Here is a 22,082-nt window from a genome sequence, read left to right as displayed (position 1 = left end):
GGCTGGGGAGGGCAGTGTGCCACCAGATCTACACTGATGTTGTGCTTAAGAGCCCAAGGGCCTGGGTTCAAATCCCAGTTCCACCCATATCCTGCCATGTGACCTTGGGCGAGCCATGTAACCTCCCCATCACTCAGTTCTCCTTTTTGTAAAGTGAAGGTAGTTCAAGTGCCTACCACATTGGGCTACTGGGAGAATTACAGCAGCGCTACACACAAGGTCAGTGTAATAGTGGAATTAGCTGGTATCCATTTGCTCCCCTCCGACCTCTGGGCAGGAAAGCCAGAGCTCAGAAAAACATTTCCAGGTTTCAGGTGGGGTGGCATATCGAAATGCACAGCTCAGGAGCTGCAGGGATGGAGCAAGGACCCACATCATGCTGACCACTTTCAAAAGGTTTGCTCTACACTTGTGACTTAAATACTGATTCAAGTTTATAGAGCTTTGATGTAAATGAAGATCCCAAATCAGACTTTGTATAGAACCAAAAGTTCCACCATGTTATTTTTTTTTTGGCGTGGGAGGAAGACTCCACTTTCAGGAAGACAGACTTTTCTAGTAGGCATTCACAGGGAAAGAGCCTAGGGTGGTGAGGAAAAGGAATCTGGAGGTAGATAGACACGTGGTAAGTGTTGTGTAGGAAATCACTGTGGTGGTCTCAAGTACAACACGAGGCAGGCTTTCCCGCCTGTCACAAAACAAGAAGGCTCATAGATCAAAGTAAGATACTTGAATCCATTTATTTGATCAATGTTAGAAAGTGCAAAATGCAATAGAAAATAGAAGGTACAGGTTAGCACGCTTAGGATAGGGTGCAAGTAGGCTAGATTCTGGGTTAGCCCGTTTTCCTATATATTTCTTTCCCCACCCATCCCCGCCCCTTCACAAGTCTTCCCCACTGTTAGTGCGATGTGGAGGGTTAGAACTGGGGTTGAGAGAGGGGCGTGGCAGAGGGGTGTCCCTTGCTCTATTGGAGAGACTCGGGGAAGGGAGCGAGTATAGCTGGATACCAGCTGTAGCTGGCCCATCATCTGTTGAGCCCTACAGGTTTTATCCATATTTCTTGGGCAGAGCACACCCACAGCCAGAATGAAACCACAGTGGATATTACGAATTGGAACAGGTGTGTGCATACCGGGGTGTGGCGGTGGGGGGCGTGAATCACCAGCATACCGCTGGCACGGTGCACCTTATGACTGGGTTCTTCCATCCAGAAACACTCTCGTTTGTTCCATTCATTTCATTTACATTTAACACACACGTACTCTAGCCGCTTTATCAACATGCCTCATGAGCTGCATGCTTCCGTACTTGGTTTCTATTTTTTAGCGCAAAAAAATTTTTTTTAATAAATTAAGCAAGCATACTTTACACTGGATGAGTCACTTAGGTTTTCCAAATCACAGAATTGATGAGAAGAGCCAATGAGGTAGACATAAAAGCATCAGCGAGAGAAAAATGCTGTACACACACCAGTTTTTAGACATCGTAACCGCGGACGCGACCTAGGATATCCAACAGAGCACTTTCTGAGCTACAGTTTTGCCATCTGTAAATGTGAATATTCATACCTGCCTCACAGATCCTGGTGAGAAGTAAGCCACATGGTTGTGGGAAAGCTCCCAAACCAATGGGTGGCACGGGAGAGGGGGCAAGTGACCACTGGCATCCATCTTGTCCTACTCTCCTTTTTTGTCACCTGCAATTACATCACAAGGTCAAAATGAAACAAAACCTTTCCCAATGTGGTTTTTTTAAAAAGAAGCAAAACAGGGGTCCCTGGGCAGCTCAGTGGGTGGAGAATCAAACTCTTGGTTTCCGTTTGGGGTCATGATCTTAAGGGTCCTGAGCCTGAGCTGGCAAGGGTCCGCGCTCAACAGGGAGCCTGCCGAAGATGTTCTCTCTCCCTCTCCTTTTGCCCCTCCCCCCTCCTCATGTTCACTCTCTAAAATAAATAAATAAATAAAATCTTCAGGTAAAATAAAAATAGAAATGAATAAAAAGAAGCAAAACCTCCAGTCTGACCCTACAGATTTGTTGAGCACTTCCTGTGTCACTCAGGAAGATGGCAGCCTGTCAGCACTCCACCGTTGGACGGCAGCGGGAGGGTGCATATCCATGTGCGTCCACTCAGCTCTGTCTTCCTATGCATCTGTGTATCTATGGATATATCTCTCGCCTATCGTCTATTCATCCGTCAATCATCTATCTAGACATATCTTAGTTAAAATGCAAACATGTTTCGTTGATATATTCAGCAAATATATTTTGAGCGTTGTATTACTTTGCTAGAGCTGCCATTACAAAAATGCCCCAGACTACTTGGTTGAAACAAGAGACATGTATTTTCTCACTATTTCGGAGGCTAGAAGTTTAAGATCAAGGTGTCAGCAGGCATGCTTCCTTCTGAGGTCTCTCTCCATAGTTCATAGGAAGCTTGCTACCCCCTGTGTTTTCACGTGGCCTTCCATGGGCACGTGTCTGTGTCCTAACCTCTTCCTATAAGGACCAGTCAGATTATTTTAGGGCTGAGCCTAATGAGCTTAGTTTTCCCTAATTAACTCTTTAGAGATTATCTCCAGAGTCACCTTCTGAGATATTGGAGGTTAGGATTTCAATAGACCAATTTTTCAGGGGATGCTGTTCAGACCAATAACAAGCATCTACTATGTACCAGACCACTGTTCCAAGGTGTTAGAGACACGGCAGTGAATGACGAAAGTGGGGAGAGGTGACTACTAATAATAATGAATGATCATAAGGGAGAGAGAAGGAGGGTTGCCTTCTTGGAAGTCTCCTTGACTGAGAGGAGAGGCCTTCGACAAGACAAGTCTTATACCTCTGAGCCCTGTGATCAGTAAGGTCAGTCCTGTGGCTTGCTTTCTTTTCTTTTCTTTTCTTTTTTTTTTTTAACATTTTATTTATTTATTTGACAGACAGAGATAGCAAGTAGGCAGAGAGGCAGGCAGAGAGGGAGAGAGGGAAATGGGCTCCCTGCCAAGCAGACAGCCCGATGCGGGGGGCTCAATCCCAGGACCCTGAGATCATGACCCGAGCTGAAAGCAGAGGCTTAACCCACTGAGCCACCCAGGCACCTCCTGCGGCTTGCTTTCTTACTGCCCCTCTTGCACCCTCTGGAGGGACTATAAGACCTTGCCTCTGCTTCCTGATAAAACTTCTTAAATATTATATATATTATATATTATATAATATATATATTTAAATATATATGATGTATGTGTGTGTATATATGTATGTATGTATGTATGTGTGTGTATGTATATGTGTGTGTGTGTTTCTGTATGTCTGTGTGTGTGTGTGTATGTGTGTGTGTGTGTATATGTGTATATATATATATATATATATCTGACTCCCCTCCTGGCTGTGAGCTCTCTGAGAATAGATATGTTATCCTAGCCACGGATCATGGAGCTGGTCCAGAGCCTAGCACAGTGCCTGACATATAGAAGACGCTCAATAAATGTTTGATGAATAAATGAATAAAATGGGAGCAGGCTCTGCTCTGCAGTCTTTGCAGTCAGGGGCCTGTGGGATCAGGCTATGGGTGAGACAGAATTTTAATCAGTAGCGGAAAATTCAAGAATCTGAGACATCTAAAGGCTGCTTGTCTGACTTCCCTGCCATCAGCTGCAGGGGATCTGAAAGGCAAAGATGGATAAAAAAATTTTGTGGGCTGGTTAAAATAAAAATCTGAAGAGGGAAAGTTTTATTTTAGTTTTTAATTGTGAGGCTTTCTGCGAGAACTGTGCAAGGAGAGCTCTGCTTACCCACAAATGTAAGTCTGAAACTGTGGTTTGTCATTTCTTTAATCTTAAAAGTGCAAGGCAGGAGGTGTGCATGGTTGGGGAGAGGTAAGAATGGTATATTGGGAGATCATAAAAAGTACAATGTATTGAGTTCTCACATGCCTCGCACATTGCTCAACTTGTTACGTACATGATCCTATTTCATCCTCATGTCAACAGGCAAGTCTGAATGCTTTCGTTTCAAATATGGGAAAACTGCACAGAGGGTGGAAGAAACCCACTCCAGGACCCACAGCGTTCCCGTCTCAGTGCCAGGAGGAATCCCGGGCCCTCCTGACCTCCATGCCCCCGCTGTAGACTGCTCTGCTTAGATCATCTTTCTCCTAAGATATCTCGGTTGCCTTCTCTCAGCCCTTGATTACCCCAAATTCTGCTCCAGCACTATTGTACCCGAGCTGTGCACCGAGACTCTTCATTGCAGCCAAACTCTGGTGCTTGGGGATCCTGAGTCAAACCAACAAACCCTGAAGCTCAGCTGTGGAGCTAACAGGTAATTTATTTTCTTTCTTTCTTTCTTTCTTTCTTTCTTTCTTTCTTTCTTTCTTTCTTTCTTTTCCTTCCTTCCTTCCTTGCTTTCTTTTTTTTTTTTTCCCAGTTTTTATCTTTGCAGAACTTGGTTTTCAGTATTGAAGGAAAAAACCAAAACAATTAACTCTCAAGAAACCATATCATCATATATTGCTCTGTGAAAGGTCAATGTGTGAATCCTTTTTGGAAGGTATGGTCCCCCTCTCTGTCAGTTTGGGCAGCTATAACAAAAGGCCACAGATTGGGTGGCTCAGACAACAGACATTTCTTTCTAACAGTTCTGAAGACTGAAAAGTCCAAGATCAAGGTCCTGGATGATTTGGTTCCTGGTGACAACTTTCTTGCAGAAGGCTGCCTTTTTTTAAAAAAAAAAAAAGATTTTATTTATTATTTGGTAGAGAGACACACAGTGAGAGAGGGAACACGAGAAGGGGGAATGTGAGAGGCAGAAGCAGGCATCCCGCTGAGCAGGGAGCCAGATGCGGGGCTCGATCCAAGTACCCTGAGATCATGACCCGACTGAAGGCAGACACCTAACAACTGAGCCACCCAGGCACCCCAGAAGGCTGCTTTCTTGCAGACTGATCATCCTCACAGGATGGAAAGAGATTTTGGGTCTCTCTTCCTTGTTCATGAGGACATTCATTGCATCATGGGAGCCCCACTCACATGACCTCATCTCAACCTATTTACCCCCAGAAGACCTGCCTCCAAATGGCATCACAATGGAGATTAGGACTTCAAAGTACCAATCTTGGGGAGACACAAATATTCAGTCCACAACAGTTCCGTCAGCTCATTTTAGTTAACTTAATCTGGGTCTTTGCTTACTGAAACAAAACAAAAAACAAACAAACAAAATCTGTCTTGATCCACAGAAAGTTCATCAAAGTGAACAAGAGATTGGATCTGTGCCTGAGGCTAAAAAGGATTTTGATGGGTTTGTGATCTGATAGGAGGAAATGCCCACGAATTTTGTAGCTCAGTTTCCTGAAAGGTTTCAACTGTATACTGAATGCCTACTTCTCCTTGAGCAGCCTGATCTGTACTGATACCACCTCGGGAGCATCTTTCTTCTTCCGCATTATTTGTGTTGTGAGGTGAAAAAATAAATATTTGATGGAAGAGACTCATTTACCCAAGTTAGGATGCCTAAAGTGATTTCTCTTCTTGATACACTGCTTGGCATCCTAGTGAATGTAATCACTTGGAGTGTTTATGAAGGTTGAAGTGCCCATCTGTAAAAATATGCCCAACTCTGTCCTTCTATATGTGTATGCTATCTATGTGCAATATTACCAATAAGAGAAAATCATATTTAAAATAAGGACATGTAGGGGTGCCTAGGTGGCTCAGTTGGTTAAACATCAGACTCTTGTTTTCCAATCAGCTCATGATTTCAGGGTCCTGGGATGGCACCCCAAGTCAGACTCTGTGGTGAGCAGTGAGTCTGCTTGAGGATTCTCTCTCTCTTTCTCTCTCTCTCCCTCTCCACCCATACCCCACGCCCATGCGTGCTCCTCCCCCCCTCAATAAATAAGTAAAACCTTAAAAAATAAAATAAGAACAAGCCAAGGGCAGTTCTAATTTGAAATACAGGACTATTTTCTGGGCAGAGATGGAAAAAAGGGGTTTATTCCTTTGGCAATTATTTTTCACTTGTCTTAACATTTTACTTTGTTCACAGACATTTTCTTCCTAGTCTCATCCTCCCAAGACCATACCCTGTGCTCCTTCGACAAATCCTATATGATGTGCGTGTGTCATGAAGGGTAACCTTAGCAGGAAAATTGTGAGAGGGAGCTGTACACACACAGTAGAGCTACAGCCCCTTGTAAGTTTTAAATAGCACTGAATGCTAGATACTGGTCGCTCAGCCCTCAGCCAAGACACTAGGATCAAATTGTTTGTTTTGGAATTCAGAATTATTGAAGTTTTAGAAAGGTAACTCAGTGTGTATACATTGGATATGCTCCATGATCCTCCCAGGAGAAACTATGGGAGGCCCTTGGTATTCTAGCCTTATTATTCCTGCAGGAAAATATATCAGTAAACACAACAAATGGAATAAAGATCATCAATTAACTGTTAGGTTTTGTAGCATAAATTAATTTTGAAGAAAACCTTCCATTTGGGGGTATTTTGGATTTCAGAATTCCAAAGGAGGGATTGGGAAGCTATAGGGTGTAGTTAAAAGAGGGTACAGTTTCTATAATCTCATTTTCAAGCCATCGGCTGTCTTGGAAAAGAAAATCCTCTGGAGAAATCTGGAAGAAAGTCTTTCTGAGACTTCTACCCACCATAAAGTGCCTCAATGAAGCACACGGGAAACTGTGCGATTTAGATTCCGTGTCAGAGAACTCTCTCTCCTCTGCACCCCTGCCCCCTGCCATGCCTCACCCTGTTTCCTTCCTTAGTTTGGAATCATGGAGATTTCAGAGTCTGTGTGGGTACCGTGGTGGGGGGCAGGGAGGAGACGGACCGATGAGTGGGTTTTCTATTTTGTTTTGCTTTGGGCTTATTGTTCTTTATTCCTTTTACAGAAGCCATATAAATTCGTGGAAAAATCAGATCCAAAAACAAGAAAAAGGGTTTTAAGTTCCTGACCACCCAAAGATATTGTCAACAACTTGCAATGTATCTTTCCAGATTTTTATTTTTCTAAGTGTTTAACAGTCTTTTTCAGCAAAAGGAATAAATACTATGCACAATTCTGTAACAGAGGATGCTTAGGGAAGGCAACATTGTACACATGTGGTATCTATTTTCAGCAGGCAGAAATGAAGAACAGAAACATCTGTAATCCCACTGCTAATCTTTTGGGATGGGGCTTAAAAAAAAAAAAAAGTCTTACATTTTGTTTCGGCTTTGTGTCAACTTCTTGTGCTTGAGAACCCCACTCAGAACCTAAGCCTGGAGCTGCGGTGACCGGATCTTTGTCTTCTTTATAATGCAACATGCAGACTGAGGCACAGAGAAGATCGCGGCATGTTAGAGCTGGAAGGAAATGTAGAAGTGAGGCTGAATGGGCAACCCTCTCATTTAACAAAAACCCAGGGACTGTGGGTAGCCCGTTGTCAGCAACGTTGGGTCCCGATGCCTGGGTTCGATGCCAGCTACTCCCCTGGACAAATCACTTTCCTGCTCTGAGCTTCAGCTTCATGAACTGAAATGGGGTCATACTTGTGCCTACTTCCTACGGCAACCTAAGGATGAAGTGAGCTGACTCACTTGGAGGGTGAAACATAGAGCAATGGGTTTAGCTCTGCCTGCTGGTGACAGAACTGGAAGGGGGATCTGGACCTCTTTACTCCCAGCCCTGGGCTCTTTCCCTGACATCATCCTAGAAGCCTGGGGGAGCAGCGTGTGAGGGATGAATTTTTGGAACCATGAGGTGGTAAGAAGGAGTGAAGACCACGAGAGAGCAGGCTGGTTATACTCACCCTCTCTCTTCCTTTAGAATAATCATTGCTGGGGTGAGCAGCTGTGAGAACAATCTTCCTTCTATAACTGAAGCTTGAACTGTAAGCGGAAGGTCATGTACCTCATGACTGTCTCAACAGAAGAATAGAGAGGGGCATGGCTGGGGATGCAAGGGAATATAGACTATGATTCTGGAAGGGAGTCATTATGGAGGGTATGAGGACATCCATAAGGCAGAAACCTGCCCTGAGAAAACAGTCTTCCTGCCTAAATATGGGTAGGCTTTTTTTTTTTTAAGATTTTATTTATTTATTTGACACACACAGAGCAAGACAGCGTAAGCAGAGGGAGCAGCAGGCAGAGGGAGAAGGAGAAGCAGGCTCCCCACTGAGCAGGGAGCTCTATGCAGGGCTGTACCCCAGGGCTTCAGGAATCATGACCTGAGCCCAAGGCAGACGCTTAACAGACTGAGCCACCCAGGTGCCCTTGGTGAGACTTTTTATGAAATTAAATGAAATCCGAAAAGCATGGTCACATGCTAGGCAATATATAGATTTCCTCTTTAGTGCATGAACACTGAAGTTTAATATCAACTTGCTACTTGAAAGATGTAAAAAGACAATAAAATTTGGCTTAAGCTTGATTACTAAAGAAGTAGACATGGCACATTAACACAGATATGTCTGGCTGGAGGAAATATTAACTGCCCTTGTGTGGCTTGAAACACCCAGGCAAACATAAACACACACACACACACACCTATGCGTGTGCACATATATACACATCCATACACACCCGTGCATGTGCACACACCCACCCACCCATGCACACGCACACACAAACACTGCACAGCTATGCATGTGCGCACACACCCACGCACATGCACACAAACCCATGCACACATACCCGTGCACATGCACACATATACATACCCAACACAAACCCATGCACACATACCCGTGAAAATGCACACATATACACACCCAACACAAACCCATGCACACATACCCGTGCACATGCACACATATACACACCCATACATATGCACGCACACTTGCATGTACACACACACACACACACACATATTCTCTTAAAATTTCTTGGTGACCTGATGGATTAGCAAATTCATGGTAAGCTCATGATATATGATTTGCTAATCATATGAAATCCCTTTTCTTTGCTGAAAATCCTTCTGCTGTAAGATCCATCATCTTATATCTATTATTATTTTAAAATGAGGTTGTCACAAAAGAGAAGCCACGTTTGTAACAACCAGCCCTGTCTTCTAATCATATTTACGATTAGGTTTCAGGAAATCTTAAATGTTCTTTTAGCTGGGAGGATTCAAAGCACCCAAGCCTCTTGGAAGACTGTGATATATAACCTTAATTTACTTAAAAGAAAACCCTAATAGGGTCCAATAATTTGTGGCCTGATACTAATTTTTATGCAACACTAAGATGGCCATTCATCCTTTTCCCCAGGGAAGTTCTGGGGGGAAGGTGCAATGCCCTCTAAATCACAAATGGAATTAGCCTGCAAGCTGGAATGGTATTTTTGAAAGAAAAAAAAAAAATTCCACACCATTTCTCTTCATTGCCGTCGTTGTTCAGAGGAGCTTGCTTGGTGATCCCAGGGGAGGAGAGAAAAGAATTTGGGGTTTAAATATAGTTTGGCATCAGTAAAAAGAGCAAAAGGAATCCAAGACTCAACTTTGGTTTATTAAAGAATTGGGGAGGAGCTGGAAACAGAGGAAAGAAGGGAGAGGCTGAACTTATTTACCTATTTGAATAAATGCCATCCACATTTAAAGAATCAAACCTGTTTTATCCCCTTTGCAGAAATTAATCCACTAGGGCCTTCAGAAATTCCCTCCTTAAGTGTGTTTTCTTGATATATTTGGAGTGGGTGATGGTGCAAATGGATAATTTATGAGAAAAACCCCCAAATGGAAAATAGGAAAACCCGGACCAGGCACCTTAACAGTGTCTCAAACTTCCGTGAATCAAATCTGAAATGGATATAGGAAAATATCTCCTTTCCCCTCCGAAAGAATGAATGCACACACAAACCTACTTCCTCCTTTACCGGGAGAGGAAGAAATCCCATTAAGGCCAAATTTCAGGTCCTTTCAAATCCGAGCTAGGAACCCAGCCCCACGCCCCGTGTGCGCCTGTGCTGTTGTTTTAAATGCCCCAGTGTGCTTCCAGGAGCTGGGTTCATGCCTGCCTTTTGGAAACGTGCACACACATCTAATCCAGCACTACAAAGCTGCCTGAGCCCTACCCCCAGGAGGCTCTGAGCTCCTGGCAGAATCTCAGCTTCTCGGAATAAGATGGAAATTTATTAGGAGGAAATTATTCCGGTGTCTTCAGAAATACAACATTCCTGATAAAAATCTTGCTCCTGACAGCAGACTAACAAGATACATTTGTTAGCGGTTTCTGTTCCTGGGAATTCGTGGTGAATGCGCTGCCCTTTTATTGCACCTTTTGAGGGCGATGCACGCAGTGACAGGCGCAATTCAAGCTTTTCATTTCGCAAACACTGGAGTCGGATGTTACGTGCCATGCGCTCTAGCGAAGGCGCTCTACAGGCCTTGCACTCTTTGGAGCAAGGCAGTGTGGTGAAGCATGTTCAATTCCTCAGCACCGTTTACTGAGCACCTACTACGTGCTGGCAGCTGTATAATTGGCAGGCATTACAGGGTGGCCTAGTTCCCAGAACAGGTCATTTCTTTATCAGTTCTGGACAAGTCACCCCGTTTTTTTAATCTCAGTTTCCATTTTTGTCAAATGAGGACTGGAGAAACTATGTCGTGTGTGTGTATTAAATGAGATTTGTAAAGTATTTTATACAGTGCCTGGCACATAGGTAGATACATAATTGAAGGTGCAGAATAAATAATTACTATTTAAGGTTTATTGTTAAGATATAGCTTTTGCATCAGAGAACTCATAACCTGACAGAAAAACAGATAGCTTCAGGTATTGGAAATCAGGCCACAGGGCCTTTGCATAGGCTTTGTGTCCCTAACTCATATAAGCCTCAAACTCATAAAGAAGCGTGTATGCACTTTACTCACCTCCTAGAAAGTCTCTTAGAAAGCTGAGCTTATTTATTTCAGAAACTGTTGTTACAAGTTAGTTTTCCGATTTCCTAATTGTATATCAGAAGCTGCAATTAAGAAAGGCTAGAGCTTGCTTTAAGAAGACACAGAAGCAGCTGCAATAGAGGTGTCCTAGTCATCTAGAGAGCAAGGAAAGAGAACAGTTATAGTAATCCGGCCAAAGAGTTCAGACACCAGAGATGTCTGGGAGTTGGGGTAGAAATTGATACAGTCCTATATTATACCTCGGTACATTAACCACATTTAAATACATGGATGTTACCTTACATAGTTACTTATGACCTTTAGTTACCAAAAGAAGAAGAAGAAGAGGAAGAGGAAGGAGGAGGGGGAAGAAGAAGAGGTAGATGGAGAAGGAGAAGGAGAAGGCTTAAATCTGTTCAGGGTGTTTTGTTGAAGAAAACTGGGAATATATGATTTTCCAAGAAAAACTTCTGGCAAATGATAAGATGTTGAACTTTTGGCACTTTAAAAGGAAGCTTCACTATCTGGACAATTGGCTGATACACTTTTCTCGTTATCCACTCTGCTAGATAGGTAAAATCTCCCAGCATTTGAGCCAGAGATAGATCCCCGATTTAAGTAGAGTTTATCACATTGTATTTTTCTTTTCTTTTCTTTTCTTGTTTTTTTGAATGGACACATTGATTTATTAGTGAGTAAATAACCTACTATATTGAGTCTAAATTATTTTAATTGGTTTTCAAAATACTGGACTAACTATCCTCTTCCAAATATATCTTTTCTTCCACAGCACAGTGCATAATTGCAAGGAAGAGAAAGGATGTGTGTTTCTACTAAGCTATAGTTAACAGAGCCTTCTAAAGACTTCCTGTAAATCTCAGACATAGTTACTGCATTTTTCAGAATCATGTGTTGGTTTTCTGTTCTTGCTGTAACAGCAGAACACAAACGTCATGGCTCAAAACAACACAGATTTTTTGTCTTATACTTCTGGAAGTCAGAAGTCTCAAATCCATTTTATCAGGTAAAAGTCAAGATGTTGGCTAGGCTGTTTCCTTCTGAAGGTTCTGAGGGGAGGATCGGTTTCCTTGCCCTTCCCCAGATTCCAGGGCCTTCTGCTTTCCTTGGCTCCTGGCCTCTCCATCCATCTTCAAAGCCAGCAGCAGGTGTCATCACCTTTCACTCTCTCTCCTGCTTTCTTCCATTGTCACATGATCTTTGCCTTTCCTGTAGTCAAATCTGCCTCTGCCTCCCTCTTATAAGGACACTTGTGATGACATTTAGGATCCATCCAGAAAATCCAGAATAATCTCTCCATCTCCAGAGCCTCAACTTAATCATATCTGCAAAGTTCCTTTGTCATGTAAAATGATATTGCCATAGTCCCAGGGATTAGGACTTGGGTCTCTCCGGGGACCCTTATTTGGCCCTACTTCTGATCATAAAGAAGCATTCGTTGGGGGGAGACTTTTCCTCCCCTGATCTGACTTCCCTGTATCACCTTGATCTCCCTCTGACTTCCACCACCTCTCTATTCTAGCTGAGAAGGGACTTAATCTGATGGGCAAGTGTGACAAGAGAAAGAGTCATCTTTATATCAGCCTGGCCCCTGCAGTAAACTTAGCCCTAAAGGCTGTGTCCCAAGTTTGGGGGTTGGGGTTGAGGGAGGCTGGAATCTCTTATATGAACTTCATTAGTAATGATAATATCATTCATGGTCCTAGTTTCATTGCTATTTTGTCAGTATCACAATTGATATCAGCCTCAGGGAAGAAGATGAGTGCTTTGTTCAGGAGAGCCCCTACAATAACACATGTTTCTTATTAAGATGAAAATAATACATATTTCATTAAATAGACTTCATAATCATGGTTATCTGTTCATGTCTCTCTCTCTCTCTCTCTCTATATATATATATATATGCTTCATACCTGTCAACAGAGGCACCCCACTGTGTAAATGTACCCTGGTTTATTACATGAACCACCTGATCTGTTAAGATGCACCCAAGTGTCTACTATTATAAACAATAGTACAATCACTTTGCTTTCACAGTTCCCAAGGAAATTTGTTAAATTGTTTAACTTCTCTAAAAAAACAGTTTTCTCAACTGTAAAATGGGGATAATAGAAGTATCTCCCTCTAAGTATTTTTTCTCTTTTGGAACTAAAGCAGTTAATGAATATAAAATGCTTATCACTGGTAGATAGCTCTATCAATAGCTATTAATTACTATTGTTTCTTTTTTTTAATGTTTTATTTGTTTATTTGAGAGAGAGAGAGCAAGAGAGCACAAACAGGGGTAAAGGGTGAGGGAGAAGCAGACTCCTTGCTGAGCAGGGAGCCAATGTGGGACTCAATCCCAGAACCCATGGAGTCATATCCTGAGCCAAAGACAGACGCTTAACCTACTGAGCCACCAGACGGCCCCTGTTGTTTCATTACTATTTTCGTTATTACTACCAGGCATCTTTTCACACTGTCTTTATTGACTCTTTTGGATAATTTCTGAGAAGTGAAATTACTGGATCAAAGAGTATGCACATTGAAATTTGGATTCATATTGTCAAATCTCCCTCTTTGGTATTTGAAAATACCAAGGTATTTGGTATGTGAAATTGTGTTTTTGAAACTGTGTTTCCAAGCCCCTTCATCAATATTAGGTAATATTCAATCTTTGAAGTCTGATTAGGTAAGATATCTATCTCATTGTTTTAATTTCCATTTACTTGATTAATTCTGAGCTAACACTCTTTTTAGGAACATGGCCTTTTTTATTTATTCACTTAGGATTTGCATTTTTTAAGAAACTGAATCTCTTTTCTTATTGATCTATAGAAGCTCTTTACATATTAAATTTTTCTTACTGTTTTTAGTTCATCTATTTTACAAATATTTTCTCACACTTTTTCTTTAGTCATCAAACCTTATTAATATTATATTTTCAATACTTCTAAGGCATTAACACTTTATAATGGCACATTCCTAAAAATTCTATGGTAATAAGAATATTCCAAATAATATTTTAAGAACCAGTAAGTAATTCAAGTAAATGTTGAGTTACTACACCTCCAAGAGTAGATGCATATAGTCTTTTCTCATTCATAAAAGATAAAAAATAAGTTAGTGGATAGATTGTCTTAATTTTTTGTTATTCTCCTTTAACTCATTAATTTATTGCCTAGTGAGAACTAGTAAACAACAAAATTAATGAAGGATAACAAGGGCATACTAAAGAGTACATTTGGAAATAGTCACGCTTAGGTAATTATTCTTTTTCATAGATATACGCACTTATTGGAATGTTTTTACTTGGGATATTTACTTGAAATCTATATCTCTCTATATCTATCTAGTTAGCTGTCCTTATAGCTCTTATATCCTTTTTAATTTTCATATACAAATTTATTCAGTTAGCATTCATTGAGTTTATAAAACTAGGCCCATTTTTATAACATATTGCTTTTCAGAGTGTAGTGGGTTGAATTGAGCCCTGGATTCCCCAATATTTTCTACCACAAATACCCTCCTTTCCCTTGTTCTTTCATGGTGTGTCATTTCCCTGACCTCCTCACCCGACCGCATTATAGGATTTCATTACTTGCTGCATGCATCAGAGCCTTTCCAAGGAGACAGCAAACCTTTTGAGGGCAAGTGGATATCCTACTCATCAAAGCATCTCTGCAAATCCTAGGACAGTGATTTGTTCATGTGAAAGGCTCATTAAGAGTGTTCTCATTGGAGGGATGCCTGACTGGCTCAGTCAGAGGAGTGTGAAACTCTTGATCTCAGGGTTCTGAGTTCAATCCTAACATGGGATGTAGAGATCACTTAAATAAATAAAATAAAATAAGCTTTAAAAAAAATGTTCTCATTGAGTAAGCTGAAGATTAGGGGTCAGGTTCTGCTGTTAGCTGTGTGTTTCTTCAAAAGGAAATAATACGCAATATCCTGATCTGTGAAATAAATGGCTCAGATAGAGGACAGATGGGCCGATGGTGTCATTTGTCCTGCCAAAGCTGATGATGTGTAGTGGCTTCTTGGAGTGAAAGACGCAGCACAGAAACACACTGGCAGAGAAAGAAAAGGCCATTATTGAGTACCACTGTCTGCCGTGGAGAGAGCCGACAGAAACACCATGCCATGGTTCCTTCTCCAGTGGGCTAGAACAACCCTATGGTTCTTTCTACCCGGACAATTCTATATCCCACATGATCTGTTTATTAATCACCCAGTTCCTTTCCTTTTATTTGAAACATTCTGAGCATATAGCATTATTCAAATTTGATTTAGCTTTTTTCCCTCCTTACTATTCTGAAACTCAGAGGGATTTACAGCCTGTGGAAAGTTGCCCATTTAAAGCCAATGACACCAGATGGTCCCAAACCAAATATATAATTACTTCTGACTTGAGCTAACAAACCAAGCAATGAACTCATGAAAAGGTAATCGTGAGGCATTTGTGATTTTGACAATTTCAAAAATGACTTTGGTTTTTTTAGCAAATGAATAACTTTGGAATTTTCTTCAATAAAATGGGGATATACTTTTGGTTGTAGACTCAAAATGCATATAATCTAAAAGAATATTTTAAAACCCATAAATCTACCACCTCAAGATAACTGCTATTAAGCATTCATGCTGCCATTTCAGACTTTTTTTCTACTGTTAAATGTTACATATAAGTAAATATAGGTTTTTGAAACAAAACCAGAATCAGAGCATATATTCTATTTCATAATCTTCTTTCTTAACAATATATGATGAGCATCATTCTATCATTCTGTCAATAAATATGGATCGATTAAATTATTTTAAACATTTAGCATGATATTTCACGCTATTCTATTAGAACTTTGAGAATACCTGCAAAATAGCCACCATCCTTGCTACCTGAGTTCTGAACTATTTGAGATATAAGTATTACCTTCATCTTTGATGAGGCTGATATTAGACACAGCAGTGAGTAGCTGAAGATTGCTTTCCTAATACAGAACATTACAGCTTTATCCTCTCCTACCAGCCCCAGGCAGTGCTGGGCAGGCAGGTCCTGCTCCTACAAAGGACCCCTGTGGGCCTCTCATTCCCAAGAGATTGGAGAGAGGAACTATGCTAAGCACACCCAGTTTACTCTTCCAAACTCACCAATTATAAAAGTCACCCCCCCCTTTCCTATGGAAGACTGAAATGGGCAATGGAGATAGAGATGACTGTGTTAGTGGACTTTCCTCCACATCAAAGGAAACATCAGAAATGGGAAAGAGCTCCCCCAAGGTATGGATGTACATAATTTATGGGACCTTAATTTGTGAGACCTTTGGCTTATTTACAATCATTCCATTAGATCACAAATTATTTTGTCTGGACATGATTATTGTCCCCCACAGGTCCAGAAAGGGATGCTAGGGGAAGGGCCCTGTTTTATCTGGGAATACGTGAGCAGGGCTAGACCTGCACTTTGAATTCGAGTTCTCCAGGCTCCAAAGTCCAAAATCCCACAACTACAAGCTGATTCAGAGATTACCCAGGCCAGTCCTTCAGGCAGCTTTGGGAAAGGCTTGGCAGTTAAGTGTGGAACTTGCCGGGTCTTAACTACAGAGATAGAACAACCAGAACATTAACCAAGGTTGTGTAAAACAAATGCAGGGCGGTCTGGTGCAGACCAGGTGCACAGATGCTGCAGGTAAACGATCCCAGCGGAAGGAAATTAACTAGACAAGATTCTGTGAAGAGAGAACTTGTGCTCCTTGCTGCTAGCATCTGTAAACACCCACGTCTGTCCTCGAAGCTTCTCTCTATAGGACTGCCCTGCTTCACTTCGACTGACAGTGACCATGCCTTATCTTCACTTCCTGGAATATGACAAGAGAAATTACAGACATGTGTCTTCGGAGCCCAAGTCCCAGAGGCTTTTTATTGGAGACTTTGTCATAAACTATAAAGCAGAGAAAGCAGCGCCCAGGTGTCAGTGATGAAATTCAGATGGCAGGGGTTGGCAGCCTTCTCCAGACACCACACGTCTGATTGAAGGCGGATGTTTCATTGACAGCAGGTCCTTCTGGTGTGTCACATCCCACACTAACGGATCACTCTCGTTTTCTAGTTTCGGGCGTAATGGTCTGCCATGTGTGAGTAGTTTTTTCTTCTCTTTGTATCTCAAAGCGCTGCTACTCACTGGGCCTTGAGATATAGTCACAATCTTGCTTTTTTGTTAAATGTGTGATGTGCTTCCTTTAGATGTGGACTTCTACGATGCTGTAGATAATTCTTTGTCCAAGCAAATGTTCGGCTGGTTTGTTTGGTGGCAAGTCTTGATTCAGTGCTGGTGGTTTGAAAAACAAGACTGCCCTATAGAGGGGCGCTCTAGTTCAGAAGAGACTGTAAAGGAGAAATGAGCAGGGCCACGGGAGTGGGAATGCCAGAGAACTCATTCACTCCACTATGTATTCCTTCTAGTCTCTAGGTAATAGGCGCTTAGCAAACGGGATGCTCTGATTTAGGAACTGCTTTGTGTAATGCGCTTGGATGCTACAAAAAGGAACAAAACATATTCCCTGTTCTCCAAGGGCTTAAAAATGAGATACATATACAGCTAGTAATTGAAACAATGTGTGATATGCATGTAATGGGACAGCTTGTTAATTTGTATTTTGTATTTAAGATGTTAAATTGTATTTTGTTTTCAGTCTGTTTCCCCCCTTCCTAGGGTTTCCTGAATGCTCTATACACGCTCTTGTCCCAGGGAAGTGTTCTACTGAAGAGAGAGAAGTAGGCTACACACCATGTATTGGCCAACGCTGCCTGTGTGTCATTGGGCATGAGGCTAAACCTAATTAACCTCTTAAATTATCCGATGAATGTTTAGTTTTAACAATATTTATTAAGCACCACCTTAAAGCCTTATTATGATGGTAGTAGTTGTCACTGGTATTGCCCCCGCTTAGGAGATGAGTAAACTGAGACCCAGGGTTTAAGAAACTTGTCCCCATTCTCACTACTAAAGTAGTGGCAGGAATAGGATTTAAATCCCACACGTATCTCCATTGTAGCCACTTGCCATGGATAGAAGTGTTGGAAGGTGGGATTGAAAGCAGTTCTTTGCATCTGGTGAAGAATCAGTCAAGCTACTGTTCTATGTATGAGGACTCTATAGCCCAAGGACTTGAGCAACTCACTGAGGGCTCAGCAATGAGCAAAGGGAAGGCCCTTTGCTGGTGTAGCAAAAATAAGGAGATTGACTGGTCTTGAGTTGGAGCTCACCTCCATCTTGAACTACTGTATAATTTTGGATCAGTTATTTCCCTTTCTGGTCTCACACTTCCTTTTTCCATTGAGGACATCGATCTGACAAACTCTAAGTTCTCTGCCAGGTGAAAGTGAATTAAAAAGAGAGTTTAAATCAATTCTGTAAGAACAAAGAAGAATTGCAGTTCTCAAATGTAGACTTTAGAAGGATGGATGAGCTTAAGTCTTCAGTGTCAGAAAGGACACATTCCTTTACAGACATATTTGCTGACTTGTATTCTTTCATGACAGTACCCAACATGTTATGCATGCCCTTACTGGTTGACTACAGTTCATATTATAGGAGCTGAGATTTAAGTCACGTTTTTAAAAAACATGTGGCTCATATTAAAGTTAAATATTGAATTAGTTATTGGAGGAAAATCAGGAATCTCTGGTCTACTGATTCTCAAAATTAGGCAAATGTTCACCCATTCTGATACAAAAATAATTTTTTCCCGAAGTGTATTTTATGATGTGCTTGTCTTTAGGGTCTTATGTGATAAAATGATTTATGTTCACATAAGTTTAGCAAATATTCATGCCATACCTCATCTTAGAGATTCAGTTTTTACTTTTGCACATCAAAGGCCCTGAGAAGTCCTGCAATAAGTAAATCTATTTAACTTCATCTCAGAATTCCCACCATCACCCCCTCTTCTCTAAAAAGGTGATATTTAAATGCAGATTAATCTGTAGTCATTTTTCTTGTTCAAAGGATGCTGATTATCAAAATATATATTTTTAGAATATGCAAATAAAAAGTTTAAAATCTGAAAAAAGTCTAAGAAATAAAAATTGTACTATTTATTTACCTACATGGAGTCAATTCCTTGAAGTAGTAAATTAAATATAGCTAATCCAGGAAGACAAAAATTGGATTATTAATTTCCAAAAGTCCAGTTTGTTGTTATAACATTTAAGCACTGTAAGTGCAAGGATATCCTTCCCCTTTAAATATTTGGAGATAAATATGTTATTTTATTTCATTTTCATTTGGTCAACATTTTAAAAGCAATATTTGGAATTCTATTTTTAGGTTCATAAATTTGTTTAGTGCTCTTTTGCAATCATTTTCCTGCTTTCATACAGCACTTTATAATCTAAGGACATCGAATTGCTTTCAAAGATATATTATTTCCTTCTTCTGGAAAATAATATTAGGGCACCTGGGTGGCTCAGTCATTAAGCTTCTGCCTTCAGCTCAGGTCATGATCCCAGGGTCCTGGGATCAGGGCCCACACTGGGCTCCCTGCTCAACTGGAAGCCTGCTTCTCTCTCTCCAACTCCCTCTGCTTGTGTTCCTTCTTTCACTTTGTCTCTCTCTCTGTCAATTAAACAAATAAAATCTTAAAAAAAAAAAAGAAAAAGAATATCAGACAATGCTAGAGATAGAGGATCTAAGTCCATATATTCTCACAGACTTCTACTTTCTAAGAAGGGTGATCTTTTGAGTTGAGGAAAATGGGGATATATCTGTCTGTGTACATACACAGAAATATATATACTTATCTTCAGGGTCTTTTGTGATGAAAGGTTTATGTTCATGTAAGTTTAGCAAATAATCATTCATGCCAGACCTCTTGTTAGAGATTCAGTGTATGCATTAATACATCAAAGGCCCTGAGAAGTCCTGCAAAACACACACACACACACACACACACACACACACACACACACAGTATATACTATATATAATATAGTATATTATAATATATACTATTATATATAATAATATATACTATATATATTGCAGAACTGCTCAATATTATATACTATAGTATATACTATATACTATACATAATATATATATACTATAGTTTATTTTACTAAACTATACTAAAGTATAGTATATATATTACATATAGTATTATATAATATATATAGTAATATCCTATAAACTGAAGTATTAACCCAAATATTAAGATGAGTCCTTATATTAATCTAGAAAGTTGGTGGTCCTAGACATATATGAGATTCTTTCCTGTATAATTGCTAAGCATTCAGTATACAAAGCGTATGATTCCCAATTTCATGTTCTTTCAAATCTACTGAAACATTTCCCATCCATGCCATCTCAAATTTTGCTTCTTAATGATTTCTGCTGATGCCCTACCATCTAAGAAATCCTGTCTTCCCTAGTTCTCAAATTTACTGAGACAGATGGTTCTCAAGGGTTTTGAAGTAGTATCTCCAGCAGCATGTCTAAACTGGACATATCTTCTGTCCCTTGAAATTTGCTCTTCTCCCTGTTTCCTTTATAAATAAGTTGCACCGTTGTTCACCAGGAATCCACTATTCACAGACTATTTACCCAAGTGAGCATTCTGAATAGTATCTTTGGTTCCTTTGTACCCCTTGCCATCCCCAATAATCAGTTACCTGTTAATATCTTCCAAATTGTTTCCTTGATTCCATTCACTTATAGATTGAAACATGTCTCCCTTAAAAACATGTGTTCAGGCCCTAAACCTCAGTGTCTTTTTTAGAAATAGGGTCTTTGCAGATGCAATCAGTTAAGATGAGGTCATCCTGGATTAGGGTGGGCCTTAAGGCAATGATTGGTGTTCTTCTAAAAAAGAGAGAAGTTTGTGGACAGAAAAAAAGATGCACTGGGAGAATGCCATGGAACCACAAAGGCAGAGGTTGGAATTTACATGCCAAAGAACACCAAACGTTGTAGCCAATCACCAGAAGCCAGGCAGCAGTAAGGAACAGCCTCCCTGAGAGGCTTCAGAGAGACAGAATGACTCTGACAGTTGCTTGATTTCATACATCTAGCCTCTAGAACTGTGAGAGAATCTATTTCTGCTGTTTTAAGCCACAAAACATGTGATGCTGTGTTATGGCAGCCCTAGGAAACTAATATGCATGCCAGGATCATTTTCCTGAATCAGGCTCCCATCAGCTCTTCCCTGGATGGCTGGCTAGAAGCGCTTCCTATAGATCTGCCTGCTCCCACCCTGCCTCTGGGCTTCCCAGGCAAGTTCCATTCTGCACATGGTACCTGAGGGATCCCACTAGAATGCATGGAGACCATGTTCCTTTCCTGGTTAAAATTCAGTTCTGTTAAGATAAAGCCTCCACACTTTCTGACCTAGCTTCTTGGTTCCCTGCCCCTCTGACTTAGCTCGCTCTCTGTCCTGGGCTTGCAAGACACACCCACTCCCTTAACTGAGGGCAGTTGTCTTCTCTATGAGCTTCCAGAAGACTCCTCACTGACTCACTGTTCTTTCACATGATATTAGAGTCGCCAGTTTGTTTCTCTTCACTAGACAAGAAAGTCCATGAAGAGAAGCCCTCGATCAGTCTTCATCACTGCTGTTTTCCTGGTCAAAGCACAGATATATGAATGCTCACTCTACTAACTAATGCATCACTGTCTGAGGTAGGGCGGTGCAAACAAAGCCTTGGTGTTTGCATGAACTCTCAGGGGAAGTGCCACGGAATTGTTAGCATTATAGTGATCCTAGAATAGCCTGTATTTGTTGCCAGGACTGAAACATCTTCACAACAGCTCTTTGAGGGGGGTTGCTTTCTCATGCCTCTTTGCAGATGGAGCAACTTAGGCACAAGAGGGTTAAAGAAACCTGCCTACGGTCATACCACTAGACAGTCCCTGGACCCAGGCAGTTGGAGTTGACACTTCACACTGAGCTTCATTTTCCCAGGATACTTTGGGTCAAAATATTCAAATCTGTTTTGGACCACGTTATCAGAAGATCATATATCTTTATTTTTGTTGTTTGTGTATAAAGAAACAGATATTGTCCATATACCTTCTACACAATGCTTTCCTGAAGCCTAGATAACAAAGTGCAAGGTCTGGCTTAATCTTCACTCAGTATCATTAAGAGAGTACCTCCTTTGCCCCCGGCACTATGACAGGCACCTGATGGACAGACAGTATCACAACCAGACACTGG

The 22,082-nt window shown here is 41.0% G+C and overlaps 1 long non-coding RNA gene across 2 annotated transcripts in view; it reads right to left on the bottom strand.

The window, feature by feature from the left end:
* The window catches only part of LOC116584913, a 169,174-nt gene that overhangs the window by 101,164 nt on the left and 45,928 nt on the right, over window positions 1–22,082 (bottom strand). For both annotated transcript variants that reach the window (XR_004283378.1, XR_004283377.1), the window contains exon 2: window positions 1,572–1,699. This is a non-coding gene — a long non-coding RNA (uncharacterized LOC116584913). The remainder of the gene's footprint in view (window positions 1–1,571; window positions 1,700–22,082) is intronic.

This window comes from Mustela erminea, chromosome 2 (genome assembly GCF_009829155.1).
Source record: "Mustela erminea isolate mMusErm1 chromosome 2, mMusErm1.Pri, whole genome shotgun sequence".
Lineage (NCBI taxonomy): Eukaryota > Metazoa > Chordata > Mammalia > Carnivora > Mustelidae > Mustela > Mustela erminea.
The sequence above is the reverse complement of the archived record's forward strand: the minus strand, read 5'-3'. Positions and strand labels throughout refer to the sequence as shown.